The 17,499-nt window shown below is 54.0% G+C and overlaps 2 non-coding genes and 2 pseudogenes across 2 annotated transcripts; all 4 read left to right on the forward strand.

Annotated features, from left to right (window-relative positions):
* Positions 1–477: 477 nt before the first annotated feature.
* Positions 478–669, forward strand: LOC132810771 (U2 spliceosomal RNA). Its single transcript, XR_009643076.1, has one exon. It is a non-coding gene; the product is annotated as a U2 spliceosomal RNA (small nuclear RNA).
* Positions 670–7,779: 7,110 nt separating this feature from the next.
* Positions 7,780–7,957, forward strand: LOC132810802 (U2 spliceosomal RNA; annotated as a pseudogene).
* Positions 7,958–15,081: 7,124 nt separating this feature from the next.
* LOC132810801 (U2 spliceosomal RNA) lies at positions 15,082–15,261 on the forward strand (annotated as a pseudogene).
* Positions 15,262–17,080: 1,819 nt separating this feature from the next.
* On the forward strand, positions 17,081–17,272 carry LOC132810772 (U2 spliceosomal RNA). The gene has a single exon (XR_009643077.1). It is a non-coding gene; the product is annotated as a U2 spliceosomal RNA (small nuclear RNA).
* Positions 17,273–17,499: the final 227 nt, after the last annotated feature.

The following is a 17,499-nucleotide window of genomic DNA, read 5'->3' on the forward strand; positions in this document are numbered from 1 at the left end:
CGAGTGTCTCGGGGGGGGGGGAGGGTGGAGAACTTGCGAATGGTGGTGTTCCCGTGGATCTGCTGCCGTCATCCTTCGAGGCTGCGTTGGCCATGGGTTTGCAAGGTGCTGCCTGAGGAATTCTGGTGAATCTTGTAGATGCCGGGGGAATGAATGACCCTGCCGGGGGAATGAATGACCCTGCCGCCGCCGCTGTCCCCGATCACCGGGAGAAACCTCTCTGCAGTCGACCTGACGTGCGGTGGCTCCGGCCCGTGCCATCTGATTGGTCGTCAGCGCGACCTACGCGGCTACGTAACAGATGGAGAGAAAAGCACGGGGAAAGCACAGCGACTGCTGCAGAGTGATCTTCCGGTCTGGTTGGATATCTTGGAAGGAAGGTAGACGGTAAGGGAATAAAGGAACTTTGAATATCATCAAACTGATGGAAAGGATAGTCGGCAAATATGACCTCCACCGTTGGAGTATTAATGTGCTATCGCTTCTCGGCCTTTTGGCTTGGAATATGTGTAGTTTCTGTTCTTATCAGTTTAATCGCTGATATCTCCCGAAGGTGGGAGTGTTTGTATTAAATGGATTTTTGGAGCAGGGAGATGGCTTAAGGGCTTGCTCTGTCCTCTCCATGTATCAGCCTGGTATTGCAGTGTTTCCAGGAATGGTGCACCCAACGCTTACCCAAGTTCAAAAGCAGGTGAATGCAATGTGAATCTCTTGCCTTTGCTAGTTTGCCGTGTTGATGGCAGTCAGTGATTGTTGCATCTATTGTCTTTTCAGTTGCAGGAAACTATCGTCTTTTGTTACGGGTTTTCTGTCTTATGAACCTGCTCTGCAGTTACCTGATGAAGGTGCAGCACGCAGAAAGCCAGGACAGGGGTAACCCCAACGTGCTACAGGGAACATTCTGGAACCAGGGGCCTGCCAGGAAGGTAACTTGCCAATTTAAATGAATGGATTTGCCCTTGTCTGCCGTTTTGGGCTTCTGCGGTCGTTCTTGGAACGTATCCCACCGATGGTACGGCGGTGGCGGGGGGTGGGGTGACTGCTGTAATTTCAAAGAACCCCGTTGGGCTGAAACCTGGTGTTGTGGGATTTTTAACACAGTCAAATCAGGTTGTGGGATCCCATGACTCAGCCAATGTCAAATGGCTATCAGATCAGCCCCCACAGCCCCTTCCCAACCCCCCCGCCTCCCCCCCCACCCCCGAGGCAACAAATTTATCCTAATATTTTCTTGAACAAGAAAGAAATGTCTTTAGTCTGTTTCCTGAATAGAGTGAAACCCCCATCTCTGTTTGTTTCTTCGCAAACTACTGTACGGAAGCGACCTGCTTTAGTAGCTACGTCTGTACGTAAAGATTATTCACGCAGACGATCGCCCAAGGCTGGAACTGGCTTCAGCTCCCTGGTGCCACCAGGCAGCCGTACTAACCACTGATCCACTGTGCCACCCGTACGATTTGGAACGATTTGTCATCATTTGCGGTGCAAGTAGCGAAACAGTTGTCAGTTTGTCAACTGGGTCGGATTATAATGTTGTCAGCGATCTGCAGCAATGTGAACGGAGATGTCGAATCAAGCTGCTGGTGGTGATGAGGCGCGCTTGCAGCGTGACATGTTTACACGGGTAGATCAGCTCCCTCCCCATTCTCCAGAGAGTCGGATACAAGTAGAGAGGATATTGAGAGTGGACGATAAAGAAAGGGTGCACGGACGTAATTCGCTTTTCGCAACTTTTCGGATTGATGCGGAATGCCAAGGAGCGAATCCTGTACGTGAGGGAAACGATGATTGGCATTTATGGGCAAGCTACACCAACACAAGGGGAGGCAATGAATAGGATCTTTCCGTCAAGGCCAACATTTCTCGCCCATGCCGAGATCAGCCTGGTGGTGAGCTGCTCTCTCGAACCGCTGCAGTCCAAGTGCTGTCGGTAGCCCCGCGATGCTGTTTGGGCGGGGATTCCCGATTTTGACCCGGTAACACCGGAGGAACAAAGACATATTTGCAATTCAGGACAGCGAGTGTCTCGGGGGGTGGGGAGGGGGGAGAACTTGCGAATGGTGGTGTTCCCGTGGATCTGCTGCCGTCATCCTTCGAGGCTGCGTTGGCCATGGGTTTGCAAGGTGCTGCCTGAGGAATTCTGGTGAATCTTGTAGATGCCGGGGGAATGAATGACCCTGCCGCCGCCGCTGTCCCCGATCACCGGGAGAAACCTCTCTGCAGTCGACCTGACGTGCGGTGGCTCCGGCCCGTGCCATCTGATTGGTCGTCAGCGCGACCTACGCGGCTACGTAACAGATGGAGAGAAAAGCACGGGGAAAGCACAGCGACTGCTGCAGAGTGATCTTCCGGTCTGGTTGGATATCTTGGAAGGAAGGTAGACGGTAAGGGAATAAAGGAACTTTGAATATCATCAAACTGATGGAAAGGATAGTCGGCAAATATGACCTCCACCGTTGGAGTATTGATGTGCTATCGCTTCTCGGCCTTTTGGCTAAGATCAAGTGTCTGTTCTTATCAGGACAGGTGTCGAGTTGCGAGTCATCAGAGCTAGTGGAGAGACCATCGCTGGATCGTGATTGGACGTTGGAGGATCGTTTGGTTGTGCTGACCTGCTATTGGTGGATCTTCATGCTGGCTTCGGCCTAACGCCAATTCAGGGACCAGCCAATCTTGGAGCCATGGCCTCAGCAGCCATTCGCAGCCCTGGCCAGGGCATTCGCAACACAGTCAGGGTGACTGTGAAGAAGGTGGAGGAGCACACACCGGTCGATCGGACGGTGTTTGTGAAGAAGGTCTTGCTGGAGTGCTGTGGGTTTGCAGCAGCGGATGTGTACTGCCTGCAGGATTTCCCTGGGGCAGGCTACTTCGACGTGACCTTCAGGAGCGTGAAGCATTGTGAGCAGCTCCTGAAGGTCTTCAAGGAGAAGGAAGGGGAACCTCTGTTCTCCATCTTGTCGGCGGTCCCGTTGTGTGTGCTTCCTGCGCAGAGAAGTCGGGTTGTTACAATCCAAATGTACAACCCCTACGTCCCAGCGGCAGATGTTCTCACCTTCTTGAAGAGGTATGTCCAGGTTGAAGGAGAAAGCACTGATGTCGTTGATCCTTTCGGGATCTGGACAAGTAAAAGACAGGTCAAGGTAACCCTGAGGGTCGATGGCAGCGGGAACATCCTCCACCCACCCTCCAGCTTCGCAATTGGAGGGAGCAGAGGCTACCTGACGTACGCAGGGCAGCCGAAGGTGTGCCGAACCTGCGGGAGGTCAGGCCACATGGCGGCCGACTGCAAGGTGACCGTATGCCGAAATTGCAAGCAGGAAGGCCACCTGACCAAGGATTGTAAGGAGGCCAAGAACTGTAACCTGTGCGGAGAGGCGGGCCACATGTACAAGGCCTGCCCAAGACGAGGAGCCGCTACCTACGCACAGATGGCCGGAGGTAGCAACACGAATACGAGCCGCGGACCAACAAAGGCGAGGAAGGCAAATGAAAATAGCGTGGAAACGGTGCCTGGAGGCACCCAGAAGGAAGAGCAGGCAGTAGCGGAGCAGACGGCAGACAGCGGGGAGGTGCAGCAGCCGATCCAAGCTCCGTCAATGCAGTCAGAGGAAATGGAAGAGGAGGAATCAAAGGATGCAGAGGACTGGATCACAGTAAAAAACAGGAAGAGGAAACCTCTTGGGGGCCCCAAAGCCACCCAGCGAAGGGGAAAGCGACACCTACAAGGCGAAGACGCATGCAGCTCTTCCGATGGTGAGGATGGGCGCAAGAAGGGTCGTCATCAGAGGAAGAGGCAGAGCGTTGTGAGGAGAAAGGAGGGCAGCACCGCCCAGGAAGGAAAGGACGATCCCTCTGAGGGGACGGGTAATGGCCTCCCCCTACCCGGTGAGAACCAGGAGGTACTCACCGGCCCACAGCTCCAGGTATCTGGGAGCAGCGGTCCTATGACAGCCCTGCTGTCAGACGGAGAACTGGTCAGTGCGGACCACGGGCCCGACACGAAGACAACAGAGTGGGGTAATGGCTCCAGCGCGGAGCTGGACAGTTACCTCAGCCCTGCGAAGGTCCAACAGTTTGCCGCCACCACAGGGATGCACGCAGCTACCCCAGAAGGGCAGGACCAGCAGCAAACGGACACCGGTAAACCTGTAAACTGTTAAAATGGGGTTGAAAATTGCTAGCATCAACGTGCGTAGCATCAAATCGGCTACGCGATGCGTTTCAACACTGGCCTCCCTGGCCAGCGTCAAAGCCGACGTCCTGTTTCTGCAGGAGTGCGGGATACCCCACCTCAGCAGTTACAGGAGGTGGTCGAGCTTGTGGGCCCATGGGCCGTCAGTGTGGTCGGGGGGCAACGATAACCGCTCCTCAGGCCTAGGGATCCTTTTGCGGGGAGGTAACTTCACTATCTCCGAGGTTAAGGAGGTGGTGGGCGGGCGCCTCCTCGTCGTGGATGTTAAATACAGAAACGCTCCCGTAAGACTAATCAACGTGTACGCCCCAGCGGATAAGAGTGAACGGTTGGCCGTCCTGCAACAGCTTCCACTGCTGCTGGCTACGTCCAGGCCGGTCATTCTGGCCGGAGACTTCAACTGCATCATTGATGCAGATGGACGATCCGGCGGGGGGGACAGTAAACTGGACGCTACGTCCAGAGCCCTGATGGAAACGGTCAAAGATGCCAAGCTGCACGACGTCTTCAGCACCCCTGCAGATGGAGCGCAGCGTAGATACACATGGTCACGGGCAGACGGGTCTATCCGCTCAAGGATAGATTACCTGTTTGTGTCCCGAACGTTCTCGGTCAGAACCACCGACGTCAAGCCGGTGTTCTTCTCTGACCACTGCCTCCTACTGGCCGACTGTCACCTACAGGACGAGCAGCGGACGGGCAAGGGAACGTGGAAACTGAACACTAAGCTGTTGACCCCGGGAAACATCAAGGAGCTCAAGAGGGATTACGCAGGTTGGAGAACCGCGAAGTGTCTCTTTGAGTCTCCAGCAGACTGGTGGGAAACAGTAAAAGGGAACATCAAGAGATTCTTCATCCTCAAAGGTGTTCAGGAGGCGAGAGAGAGGCGGGGAAAACTGTCCCAGCTCCAGGAAAGTATGCAGAACCTGCTCCTGCTGCAGACGTTGGGGGTCGATGTCACGGAGGACCTCAAGGAGGTGAAGGGCCAGCAAGCCTCGCTCTTTGCCTCGGAGGCCTCCAAGATAATCTTCCGGTCCAGGGTCCGCTCGGTAGAGCAGGACGAGACGTGCTCACGTTTCTTCTTCCAGAAGGTGCACAAAGAGAGCTCCGTGCTCAGCAGCCTGAAGGAAGAAGATGGCTCGGTAACGTCATCTCAGGCTGACGTCATGAGGATCAGTAAATCCTTCTATGCCAGCCTGTATGACGCGAAGCCAACCGACAGCACGGCCTCACAGTCGTTCCTGTCCTCTATCACGGAGGTCCTAGAGGACGGAACGCGAGAGAGGCTGGACCAGCCGCTATCTCTGGATGAGCTGACCAGGGCCCTCGAGTCCTTCGAAAAGAATAAAACTCCCGGAAGCGACGGCTTACCGGTCGAGATCTATTCCGCTCTTTGGGACTTGATTGGCCGGGACCTGCTGGAGGTGTATGTCAGTATGCTTCGGGCAGGTACCATGAGTGAATCCATGAGGAAAGGCATCATCACCCTCATCTATAAGCGGAAGGGGGAGAGGGATGAAATTAGAAATTGGAGACCGATCTCACTGCTAAACACAGACTACAAAATCTTGTCAAAGGTCATCGCAAACCGGGTCAGGTCTGCTCTGGGAACGGTGATCCACCCCGACCAAACCTGTGCTGTACCGGGCAGGAAGATCTCTGAGAGCCTCGCACTCCTCAGGGATACGATCGCCTACGTGCAGGACAGGGGGGTGGACACCTGCCTCATCAGCCTGGACCAGGAGAAAGCCTTTGACAGGATATCGCATACATATATGAGGGATGTCCTCTCCAAAATGGGCTTTGGGGAGGGAATCTGCAATTGGATCAGACTGCTCTACACCAACATTGTCAGTGCAGTCTCAATCAATGGGTGGGAATCAGATAGCTTCCCTGTAAGATCTGGAGTCAGGCAGGGCTGCCCACTCTCTCCTGCCTTGTTTGTATGTTGCATAGAGCCATTTGCCGAATCCATCAGGAAGGATGCGAGCCTGAGAGGGGTGACTATTCCTGGCAGCGGGGGCCTACAGGTTAAGGCCTCCCTGTACATGGATGACGTCGCCGTTTTCTGCTCGGATCCGCTGTCCGTGCACAGACTCCTGTGCATCTGCGACCAGTTCGAGCGGGCCTCGGGGGCCAAGGTAAACCGAGGGAAGAGCGAGGCCATGCTCTTCGGGAACTGGACCGACCAATCCTATATCCCCTTCACCGTCAGGACTGGCCACCTGAAGGTGCTGGGTATTTGGTTCGGGGGTGCTGGGGCGTGCGCCAAGACCTGGGAGGAGCGGATCAGGAAGATGAGACAGAAACTAGGCAGATGGGAGCAACGGTCGCTCTCCATCGCGGGGAAAAACCTGGTCATCAGGTGCGAGGTACTCTCAGTATTGTTGTATGTGGCACAGGCCTGGCCTATCCCCAGAACCTGTGCTGCCGCAGTCACCCGGGCCATCTTCCACTTCATGTGGAGATCAAAGATGGACCGGGTCCGAAGAGACACCATGTACAAAGACCGGTGCAATGGGGGAAAAAACACTCCCAATGCCACCCTCGCCCTGATGGCCACCTTTGTGTGTGGCTGCATCAAGCTGTGCGTGGATCCCCGGTACGCAAACACCAAGTGTCACTACGTACTGAGGTTCTACCTGTCCCCGGTGTTGCGAAGGATGGGCCTGGCCTCGCTGCCGCGGAACGCTCCGAGTAGTTGGACCGTTCCGTACCACCTGTCCTTCGTGGAGAAATTTCTGAAGAAAAACACCTTTGACCACAAGTCCATCAGGAAGTGGTCAGCACGTAGTGTCCTTGAGACCCTTCGGGAAAAGGAGAGGGCGGATCCTGTTGAGTGGTTCCCTGAGCAGACTGTCAAAGCAATTTGGCAGAATGCCTCATCGCCAGAACTTTCTAACAAGCACCAAGACATGGCTTGGCTGGTGGTGAGAAGGGCTCTACCCGTGAGATCGTTTATGCACGCCCGGACTCTCTGCCGCACCGCACGCTGCCCTCGAAGTGGCTGCGGGGGGGACGAGACTGTCACACACCTCCTTCTGGAATGTGCCTATGCAGAGGAAGTCTGGAGAGGAATGCAGTGGTATTTGTCGAGGTTCGTCCCGAGCAGCGCCGTGACACGGGACTCCGTGCTCTACGGCCTGTTCCCCGGGACGCACACCGAGACGAATATCAACTGCGCCTGGAGGATCATCAACTCGGTGAAGGACGCTCTCTGGGTGGTCCGAAACCTGTTGATCTTCCAGCTGAAGGAGTTGACCCCGACTGAGTGTTGCAGACTGGCACATTCCAAGGTCCAAGACTACGTGTTGAGGGACGCGCTGAAGCTTGGGGCAGCTGCCGCCAAGGCGCGGTGGGGAAAGACCACCGTTTAACATCTGCCTGTCTAAAGAAGATCAGGGGGCCCATGCAGTCATTTGGGCTCTGCTGACGCCTCAGCCCAATATAAGGGCATAGGAGTGAGAAATGCACAGACTTGCATATAAAAAGGAAAATTCTAAACTGTGTATGTTAATGTGAACATATGTATGGCATTACCCAATGTACAGTGTATCAAATTATTTATGAATATTTACGAATAAAGTATATTTTGAAATAAAAAAAAAAATTCTGTTCTTATCAGTTTAATCGCTGATATCTCCCGAAGGTGGGAGTGTTTGTATTAAATGGATTTTTGGAGCAGGGAGATGGCTGAAGGGCTTGCTCTGTCCTCTCCATGTATCAGCCTGGTATTGCAGTGTTTCCAGGAATGGTGCACCCAACGCTTACCCAAGTTCAAAAGCAGGTGAATGCAATGTGAATCTCTTGCCTTTGCTAGTTTGCCGTGTTGATGGCAGTCAGTGATTGTTGCATCTATTGTCTTTTCAGTTGCAGGAAACTATCGTCTTTTGTTACGGGTTTTCTGTCTTATGAACCTGCTCTGCAGTTACCTGATGAAGGTGCAGCACGCAGAAAGCCAGGACAGGGGTAACCCCAACGTGCTACAGGGAACATTCTGGAACCAGGGGCCTGCCAGGAAGGTAACTTGCCAATTTAAATGAATGGATTTGCCCTTGTCTGCCGTTTTGGGCTTCTGCGGTCGTTCTTGGAACGTATCCCACCGATGGTACGGCGGTGGCGGGGGGTGGGGTGACTGCTGTAATTTCAAAGAACCCCGTTGGGCTGAAACCTGGTGTTGTGGGATTTTTAACACAGTCAAATCAGGTTGTGGGATCCCATGACTCAGCCAATGTCAAATGGCTATCAGATCAGCCCCCACAGCCCCTTCCCAACCCCCCCGCCTCCCCCCCCACCCCCGAGGCAACAAATTTATCCTAATATTTTCTTGAACAAGAAAGAAATGTCTTTGGTCTGTTTCCTGAATAGAGTGAAACCCCCAACTCTGTTTGTTTCTTCGCAAACTACTGTACGGAAGCGACCTGCTTTAGTAGCTACGTCTGTACGTAAAGATTATTCACGCAGACGATCGCCCAAGGCTGGAACTGGCTTCAGCTCCCTGGTGCCACCAGGCAGCCGTACTAACCACTGATCCACTGTGCCACCCGTACGATTTGGAACGATTTGTCATCATTTGCGGTGCAAGTAGCGAAACAGTTGTCAGTTTGTCAACTGGGTCGGATTATAATGTTGTCAGCGATCTGCAGCAATGTGAACGGAGATGTCGAATCGAGCTGCTGGTGGTGATGAGGCGCGCTTGCAGCGTGACATGTTTACACGGGGAGATCAGCTCCCTCCCCATTCTCCAGAGAGTCGGATACAAGTAGAGAGGATATTGAGAGTGGACGATAAAGAAAGGGTGCACGGACGTAATTCGCTTTTCGCAACTTTTCGGATTGATGCGGAATGCCGAGGAGCAAATCCTGTACGTGAGGGAAACGATGATTGGCATTTATGGGCAAGCTACACCAACACAAGGGGAGGCAATGAATAGGATCTTTCCGTCAAGGCCAACATTTCTCACCCATGCCGAGATCAGCCTGGTGGTGAGCTGCTCTCTCGAACCGCTGCAGTCCAAGTGCTGTCGGTAGCCCCGCGATGCTGTTTGGGCGGGGATTCCCGATTTTGACCCGGTAACACCGGAGGAACAAAGACATATTTGCAATTCAGGACAGCGAGTGTCTCGGAGGGGGGGGAGAACTTGCGAATGGTGGTGTTCCCGTGGATCTGCTGCCGTCATCCTTCGAGGCTGCGTTGGCCATGGGTTTGCAAGGTGCTGCCTGAGGAATTCTGGTGAATCTTGTAGATGCCGGGGGAATGAATGACCCTGCCGGGGGAATGAATGACCCTGCCGCCGCCGCTGTCCCCGATCACCGGGAGAAACCTCTCTGCAGTCGACCTGACGTGCGGTGGCTCCGGCCCGTGCCATCTGATTGGTCGTCAGCGCGACCTACGCGGCTACGTAACAGATGGAGAGAAAAGCACGGGGAAAGCACAGCGACTGCTGCAGAGTGATCTTCCGGTCTGGTTGGATATCTTGGAAGGAAGGTAGACGGTAAGGGAATAAAGGAACTTTGAATATCATCAAACTGATGGAAAGGATAGTCGGCAAATATGACCTCCACCGTTGGAGTATTGATGTGCTATCGCTTCTCGGCCTTTTGGCTAAGATCAAGTGTCTGTTCTTATCAGGACAGGTGTCGAGTTGCGAGTCATCAGAGCTAGTGGAGAGACCATCGCTGGATCGTGATTGGACGTTGGAGGATCGTTTGGTTGTGCTGACCTGCTATTGGTGGATCTTCATGCTGGCTTCGGCCTAACGCCAATTCAGGGACCAGCCAATCTTGGAGCCATGGCCTCAGCAGCCATTCGCAGCCCTGGCCAGGGCATTCGCAACACAGTCAGGGTGACTGTGAAGAAGGTGGAGGAGCACACACCGGTCGATCGGACGGTGTTTGTGAAGAAGGTCTTGCTGGAGTGCTGTGGGTTTGCAGCAGCGGATGTGTACTGCCTGCAGGATTTCCCTGGGGCAGGCTACTTCGACGTGACCTTCAGGAGCGTGAAGCATTGTGAGCAGCTCCTGAAGGTCTTCAAGGAGAAGGAAGGGGAACCTCTGTTCTCCATCTTGTCGGCGGTCCCGTTGTGTGTGCTTCCTGCGCAGAGAAGTCGGGTTGTTACAATCCAAATGTACAACCCCTACGTCCCAGCGGCAGATGTTCTCACCTTCTTGAAGAGGTATGTCCAGGTTGAAGGAGAAAGCACTGATGTCGTTGATCCTTTCGGGATCTGGACAAGTAAAAGACAGGTCAAGGTAACCCTGAGGGTCGATGGCAGCGGGAACATCCTCCACCCACCCTCCAGCTTCGCAATTGGAGGGAGCAGAGGCTACCTGACGTACGCAGGGCAGCCGAAGGTGTGCCGAACCTGCGGGAGGTCAGGCCACATGGCGGCCGACTGCAAGGTGACCGTATGCCGAAATTGCAAGCAGGAAGGCCACCTGACCAAGGATTGTAAGGAGGCCAAGAACTGTAACCTGTGCGGAGAGGCGGGCCACATGTACAAGGCCTGCCCAAGACGAGGAGCCGCTACCTACGCACAGATGGCCGGAGGTAGCAACACGAATACGAGCCGCGGACCAACAAAGGCGAGGAAGGCAAATGAAAATAGCGTGGAAACGGTGCCTGGAGGCACCCAGAAGGAAGAGCAGGCAGTAGCGGAGCAGACGGCAGACAGCGGGGAGGTGCAGCAGCCGATCCAAGCTCCGTCAATGCAGTCAGAGGAAATGGAAGAGGAGGAATCAAAGGATGCAGAGGACTGGATCACAGTAAAAAACAGGAAGAGGAAACCTCTTGGGGGCCCCAAAGCCACCCAGCGAAGGGGAAAGCGACACCTACAAGGCGAAGACGCATGCAGCTCTTCCGATGGTGAGGATGGGCGCAAGAAGGGTCGTCATCAGAGGAAGAGGCAGAGCGTTGTGAGGAGAAAGGAGGGCAGCACCGCCCAGGAAGGAAAGGACGATCCCTCTGAGGGGACGGGTAATGGCCTCCCCCTACCCGGTGAGAACCAGGAGGTACTCACCGGCCCACAGCTCCAGGTATCTGGGAGCAGCGGTCCTATGACAGCCCTGCTGTCAGACGGAGAACTGGTCAGTGCGGACCACGGGCCCGACACGAAGACAACAGAGTGGGGTAATGGCTCCAGCGCGGAGCTGGACAGTTACCTCAGCCCTGCGAAGGTCCAACAGTTTGCCGCCACCACAGGGATGCACGCAGCTACCCCAGAAGGGCAGGACCAGCAGCAAACGGACACCGGTAAACCTGTAAACTGTTAAAATGGGGTTGAAAATTGCTAGCATCAACGTGCGTAGCATCAAATCGGCTACGCGATGCGTTTCAACACTGGCCTCCCTGGCCAGCGTCAAAGCCGACGTCCTGTTTCTGCAGGAGTGCGGGATACCCCACCTCAGCAGTTACAGGAGGTGGTCGAGCTTGTGGGCCCATGGGCCGTCAGTGTGGTCGGGGGGCAACGATAACCGCTCCTCAGGCCTAGGGATCCTTTTGCGGGGAGGTAACTTCACTATCTCCGAGGTTAAGGAGGTGGTGGGCGGGCGCCTCCTCGTCGTGGATGTTAAATACAGAAACGCTCCCGTAAGACTAATCAACGTGTACGCCCCAGCGGATAAGAGTGAACGGTTGGCCGTCCTGCAACAGCTTCCACTGCTGCTGGCTACGTCCAGGCCGGTCATTCTGGCCGGAGACTTCAACTGCATCATTGATGCAGATGGACGATCCGGCGGGGGGGACAGTAAACTGGACGCTACGTCCAGAGCCCTGATGGAAACGGTCAAAGATGCCAAGCTGCACGACGTCTTCAGCACCCCTGCAGATGGAGCGCAGCGTAGATACACATGGTCACGGGCAGACGGGTCTATCCGCTCAAGGATAGATTACCTGTTTGTGTCCCGAACGTTCTCGGTCAGAACCACCGACGTCAAGCCGGTGTTCTTCTCTGACCACTGCCTCCTACTGGCCGACTGTCACCTACAGGACGAGCAGCGGACGGGCAAGGGAACGTGGAAACTGAACACTAAGCTGTTGACCCCGGGAAACATCAAGGAGCTCAAGAGGGATTACGCAGGTTGGAGAACCGCGAAGTGTCTCTTTGAGTCTCCAGCAGACTGGTGGGAAACAGTAAAAGGGAACATCAAGAGATTCTTCATCCTCAAAGGTGTTCAGGAGGCGAGAGAGAGGCGGGGAAAACTGTCCCAGCTCCAGGAAAGTATGCAGAACCTGCTCCTGCTGCAGACGTTGGGGGTCGATGTCACGGAGGACCTCAAGGAGGTGAAGGGCCAGCAAGCCTCGCTCTTTGCCTCGGAGGCCTCCAAGATAATCTTCCGGTCCAGGGTCCGCTCGGTAGAGCAGGACGAGACGTGCTCACGTTTCTTCTTCCAGAAGGTGCACAAAGAGAGCTCCGTGCTCAGCAGCCTGAAGGAAGAAGATGGCTCGGTAACGTCATCTCAGGCTGACGTCATGAGGATCAGTAAATCCTTCTATGCCAGCCTGTATGACGCGAAGCCAACCGACAGCACGGCCTCACAGTCGTTCCTGTCCTCTATCACGGAGGTCCTAGAGGACGGAACGCGAGAGAGGCTGGACCAGCCGCTATCTCTGGATGAGCTGACCAGGGCCCTCGAGTCCTTCGAAAAGAATAAAACTCCCGGAAGCGACGGCTTACCGGTCGAGATCTATTCCGCTCTTTGGGACTTGATTGGCCGGGACCTGCTGGAGGTGTATGTCAGTATGCTTCGGGCAGGTACCATGAGTGAATCCATGAGGAAAGGCATCATCACCCTCATCTATAAGCGGAAGGGGGAGAGGGATGAAATTAGAAATTGGAGACCGATCTCACTGCTAAACACAGACTACAAAATCTTGTCAAAGGTCATCGCAAACCGGGTCAGGTCTGCTCTGGGAACGGTGATCCACCCCGACCAAACCTGTGCTGTACCGGGCAGGAAGATCTCTGAGAGCCTCGCACTCCTCAGGGATACGATCGCCTACGTGCAGGACAGGGGGGTGGACACCTGCCTCATCAGCCTGGACCAGGAGAAAGCCTTTGACAGGATATCGCATACATATATGAGGGATGTCCTCTCCAAAATGGGCTTTGGGGAGGGAATCTGCAATTGGATCAGACTGCTCTACACCAACATTGTCAGTGCAGTCTCAATCAATGGGTGGGAATCAGATAGCTTCCCTGTAAGATCTGGAGTCAGGCAGGGCTGCCCACTCTCTCCTGCCTTGTTTGTATGTTGCATAGAGCCATTTGCCGAATCCATCAGGAAGGATGCGAGCCTGAGAGGGGTGACTATTCCTGGCAGCGGGGGCCTACAGGTTAAGGCCTCCCTGTACATGGATGACGTCGCCGTTTTCTGCTCGGATCCGCTGTCCGTGCACAGACTCCTGTGCATCTGCGACCAGTTCGAGCGGGCCTCGGGGGCCAAGGTAAACCGAGGGAAGAGCGAGGCCATGCTCTTCGGGAACTGGACCGACCAATCCTATATCCCCTTCACCGTCAGGACTGGCCACCTGAAGGTGCTGGGTATTTGGTTCGGGGGTGCTGGGGCGTGCGCCAAGACCTGGGAGGAGCGGATCAGGAAGATGAGACAGAAACTAGGCAGATGGGAGCAACGGTCGCTCTCCATCGCGGGGAAAAACCTGGTCATCAGGTGCGAGGTACTCTCAGTATTGTTGTATGTGGCACAGGCCTGGCCTATCCCCAGAACCTGTGCTGCCGCAGTCACCCGGGCCATCTTCCACTTCATGTGGAGATCAAAGATGGACCGGGTCCGAAGAGACACCATGTACAAAGACCGGTGCAATGGGGGAAAAAACACTCCCAATGCCACCCTCGCCCTGATGGCCACCTTTGTGTGTGGCTGCATCAAGCTGTGCGTGGATCCCCGGTACGCAAACACCAAGTGTCACTACGTACTGAGGTTCTACCTGTCCCCGGTGTTGCGAAGGATGGGCCTGGCCTCGCTGCCGCGGAACGCTCCGAGTAGTTGGACCGTTCCGTACCACCTGTCCTTCGTGGAGAAATTTCTGAAGAAAAACACCTTTGACCACAAGTCCATCAGGAAGTGGTCAGCACGTAGTGTCCTTGAGACCCTTCGGGAAAAGGAGAGGGCGGATCCTGTTGAGTGGTTCCCTGAGCAGACTGTCAAAGCAATTTGGCAGAATGCCTCATCGCCAGAACTTTCTAACAAGCACCAAGACATGGCTTGGCTGGTGGTGAGAAGGGCTCTACCCGTGAGATCGTTTATGCACGCCCGGACTCTCTGCCGCACCGCACGCTGCCCTCGAAGTGGCTGCGGGGGGGACGAGACTGTCACACACCTCCTTCTGGAATGTGCCTATGCAGAGGAAGTCTGGAGAGGAATGCAGTGGTATTTGTCGAGGTTCGTCCCGAGCAGCGCCGTGACACGGGACTCCGTGCTCTACGGCCTGTTCCCCGGGACGCACACCGAGACGAATATCAACTGCGCCTGGAGGATCATCAACTCGGTGAAGGACGCTCTCTGGGTGGTCCGAAACCTGTTGATCTTCCAGCTGAAGGAGTTGACCCCGACTGAGTGTTGCAGACTGGCACATTCCAAGGTCCAAGACTACGTGTTGAGGGACGCGCTGAAGCTTGGGGCAGCTGCCGCCAAGGCGCGGTGGGGAAAGACCACCGTTTAACATCTGCCTGTCTAAAGAAGATCAGGGGGCCCATGCAGTCATTTGGGCTCTGCTGACGCCTCAGCCCAATATAAGGGCATAGGAGTGAGAAATGCACAGACTTGCATATAAAAAGGAAAATTCTAAACTGTGTATGTTAATGTGAACATATGTATGGCATTACCCAATGTACAGTGTATCAAATTATTTATGAATATTTACGAATAAAGTATATTTTGAAATAAAAAAAAAAAAATTCTGTTCTTATCAGTTTAATCGCTGATATCTCCCGAAGGTGGGAGTGTTTGTATTAAATGGATTTTTGGAGCAGGGAGATGGCTTAAGGGCTTGCTCTGTCCTCTCCATGTATCAGCCTGGTATTGCAGTGTTTCCAGGAATGGTGCACCCAACGCTTACCCAAGTTCAAAAGCAGGTGAATGCAATGTGAATCTCTTGCCTTTGCTAGTTTGCCATGTTGATGGCAGTCAGTGATTGTTGCATCTATTGTCTTTTCAGTTGCAGGAAACTATCGTCTTTTGTTACGGGTTTTCTGTCTTATGAACCTGCTCTGCAGTTACCTGATGAAGGTGCAGCACGCAGAAAGCCAGGACAGGGGTAACCCCAACGTGCTACAGGGAACATTCTGGAACCAGGGGCCTGCCAGGAAGGTAACTTGCCAATTTAAATGAATGGATTTGCCCTTGTCTGCCGTTTTGGGCTTCTGCGGTCGTTCTTGGAACGTATCCCACCGATGGTACGGCGGTGGCGGGGGGTGGGGTGACTGCTGTAATTTCAAAGAACCCCGTTGGGCTGAAACCTGGTGTTGTGGGATTTTTAACACAGTCAAATCAGGTTGTGGGATCCCATGACTCAGCCAATGTCAAATGGCTATCAGATCAGCCCCCACAGCCCCTTCCCAACCCCCCCGCCTCCCCCCCCACCCCCGAGGCAACAAATTTATCCTAATATTTTCTTGAACAAGAAAGAAATGTCTTTGGTCTGTTTCCTGAATAGAGTGAAACCCCCATCTCTGTTTGTTTCTTCGCAAACTACTGTACGGAAGCGACCTGCTTTAGTAGCTACGTCTGTACGTAAAGATTATTCACGCAGACGATCGCCCAAGGCTGGAACTGGCTTCAGCTCCCTGGTGCCACCAGGCAGCCGTACTAACCACTGATCCACTGTGCCACCCGTACGATTTGGAACGATTTGTCATCATTTGCGGTGCAAGTAGCGAAACAGTTGTCAGTTTGTCAACTGGGTCGGATTATAATGTTGTCAGCGATCTGCAGCAATGTGAACGGAGATGTCGAATCGAGCTGCTGGTGGTGATGAGGCGCGCTTGCAGCGTGACATGTTTACACGGGGAGATCAGCTCCCTCCCCATTCTCCAGAGAGTCAGATACAAGTAGAGAGGATATTGAGAGTGGACGATAAAGAAAGGGTGCACGGACGTAATTCGCTTTTCGCAACTTTTCGGATTGATGCGGAATGCCGAGGAGCAAATCCTGTACGTGAGGGAAACGATGATTGGCATTTATGGGCAAGCTACACCAACACAAGGGGAGGCAATGAATAGGATCTTTCCGTCAAGGCCAACATTTCTCACCCATGCCGAGATCAGCCTGGTGGTGAGCTGCTCTCTCGAACCGCTGCAGTCCAAGTGCTGTCGGTAGCCCCGCGATGCTGTTTGGGCGGGGATTCCCGATTTTGACCCGGTAACACCGGAGGAACAAAGACATATTTGCAATTCAGGACAGCGAGTGTCTCGGAGGGGGGGGAGAACTTGCGAATGGTGGTGTTCCCGTGGATCTGCTGCCGTCATCCTTCGAGGCTGCGTTGGCCATGGGTTTGCAAGGTGCTGCCTGAGGAATTCTGGTGAATCTTGTAGATGCCGGGGGAATGAATGACCCTGCCGGGGGAATGAATGACCCTGCCGCCGCCGCTGTCCCCGATCACCGGGAGAAACCTCTCTGCAGTCGACCTGACGTGCGGTGGCTCCGGCCCGTGCCATCTGATTGGTCGTCAGCGCGACCTACGCGGCTACGTAACAGATGGAGAGAAAAGCACGGGGAAAGCACAGCGACTGCTGCAGAGTGATCTTCCGGTCTGGTTGGATATCTTGGAAGGAAGGTAGACGGTAAGGGAATAAAGGAACTTTGAATATCATCAAACTGATGGAAAGGATAGTCGGCAAATATGACCTCCACCGTTGGAGTATTGATGTGCTATCGCTTCTCGGCCTTTTGGCTTGGAATATGTGTAGTTTCTGTTCTTATCAGTTTAATCGCTGATATCTCCCGAAGGTGGGAGTGTTTGTATTAAATGGATTTTTGGAGCAGGGAGATGGCTTAAGGGCTTGCTCTGTCCTCTCCATGTATCAGCCTGGTATTGCAGTGTTTCCAGGAATGGTGCACCCAACGCTTACCCAAGTTCAAAAGCAGGTGAATGCAATGTGAATCTCTTGCCTTTGCTAGTTTGCCGTGTTGATGGCAGTCAGTGATTGTTGCATCTATTGTCTTTTCAGTTGCAGGAAACTATCGTCTTTTGTTACGGGTTTTCTGTCTTATGAACCTGCTCTGCAGTTACCTGATGAAGGTGCAGCACGCAGAAAGCCAGGACAGGGGTAACCCCAACGTGCTACAGGGA

Source organism: Hemiscyllium ocellatum, unplaced genomic scaffold (genome assembly GCF_020745735.1).
Source record: "Hemiscyllium ocellatum isolate sHemOce1 unplaced genomic scaffold, sHemOce1.pat.X.cur. scaffold_1938_pat_ctg1, whole genome shotgun sequence".
Taxonomy (NCBI): domain Eukaryota; kingdom Metazoa; phylum Chordata; class Chondrichthyes; order Orectolobiformes; family Hemiscylliidae; genus Hemiscyllium; species Hemiscyllium ocellatum.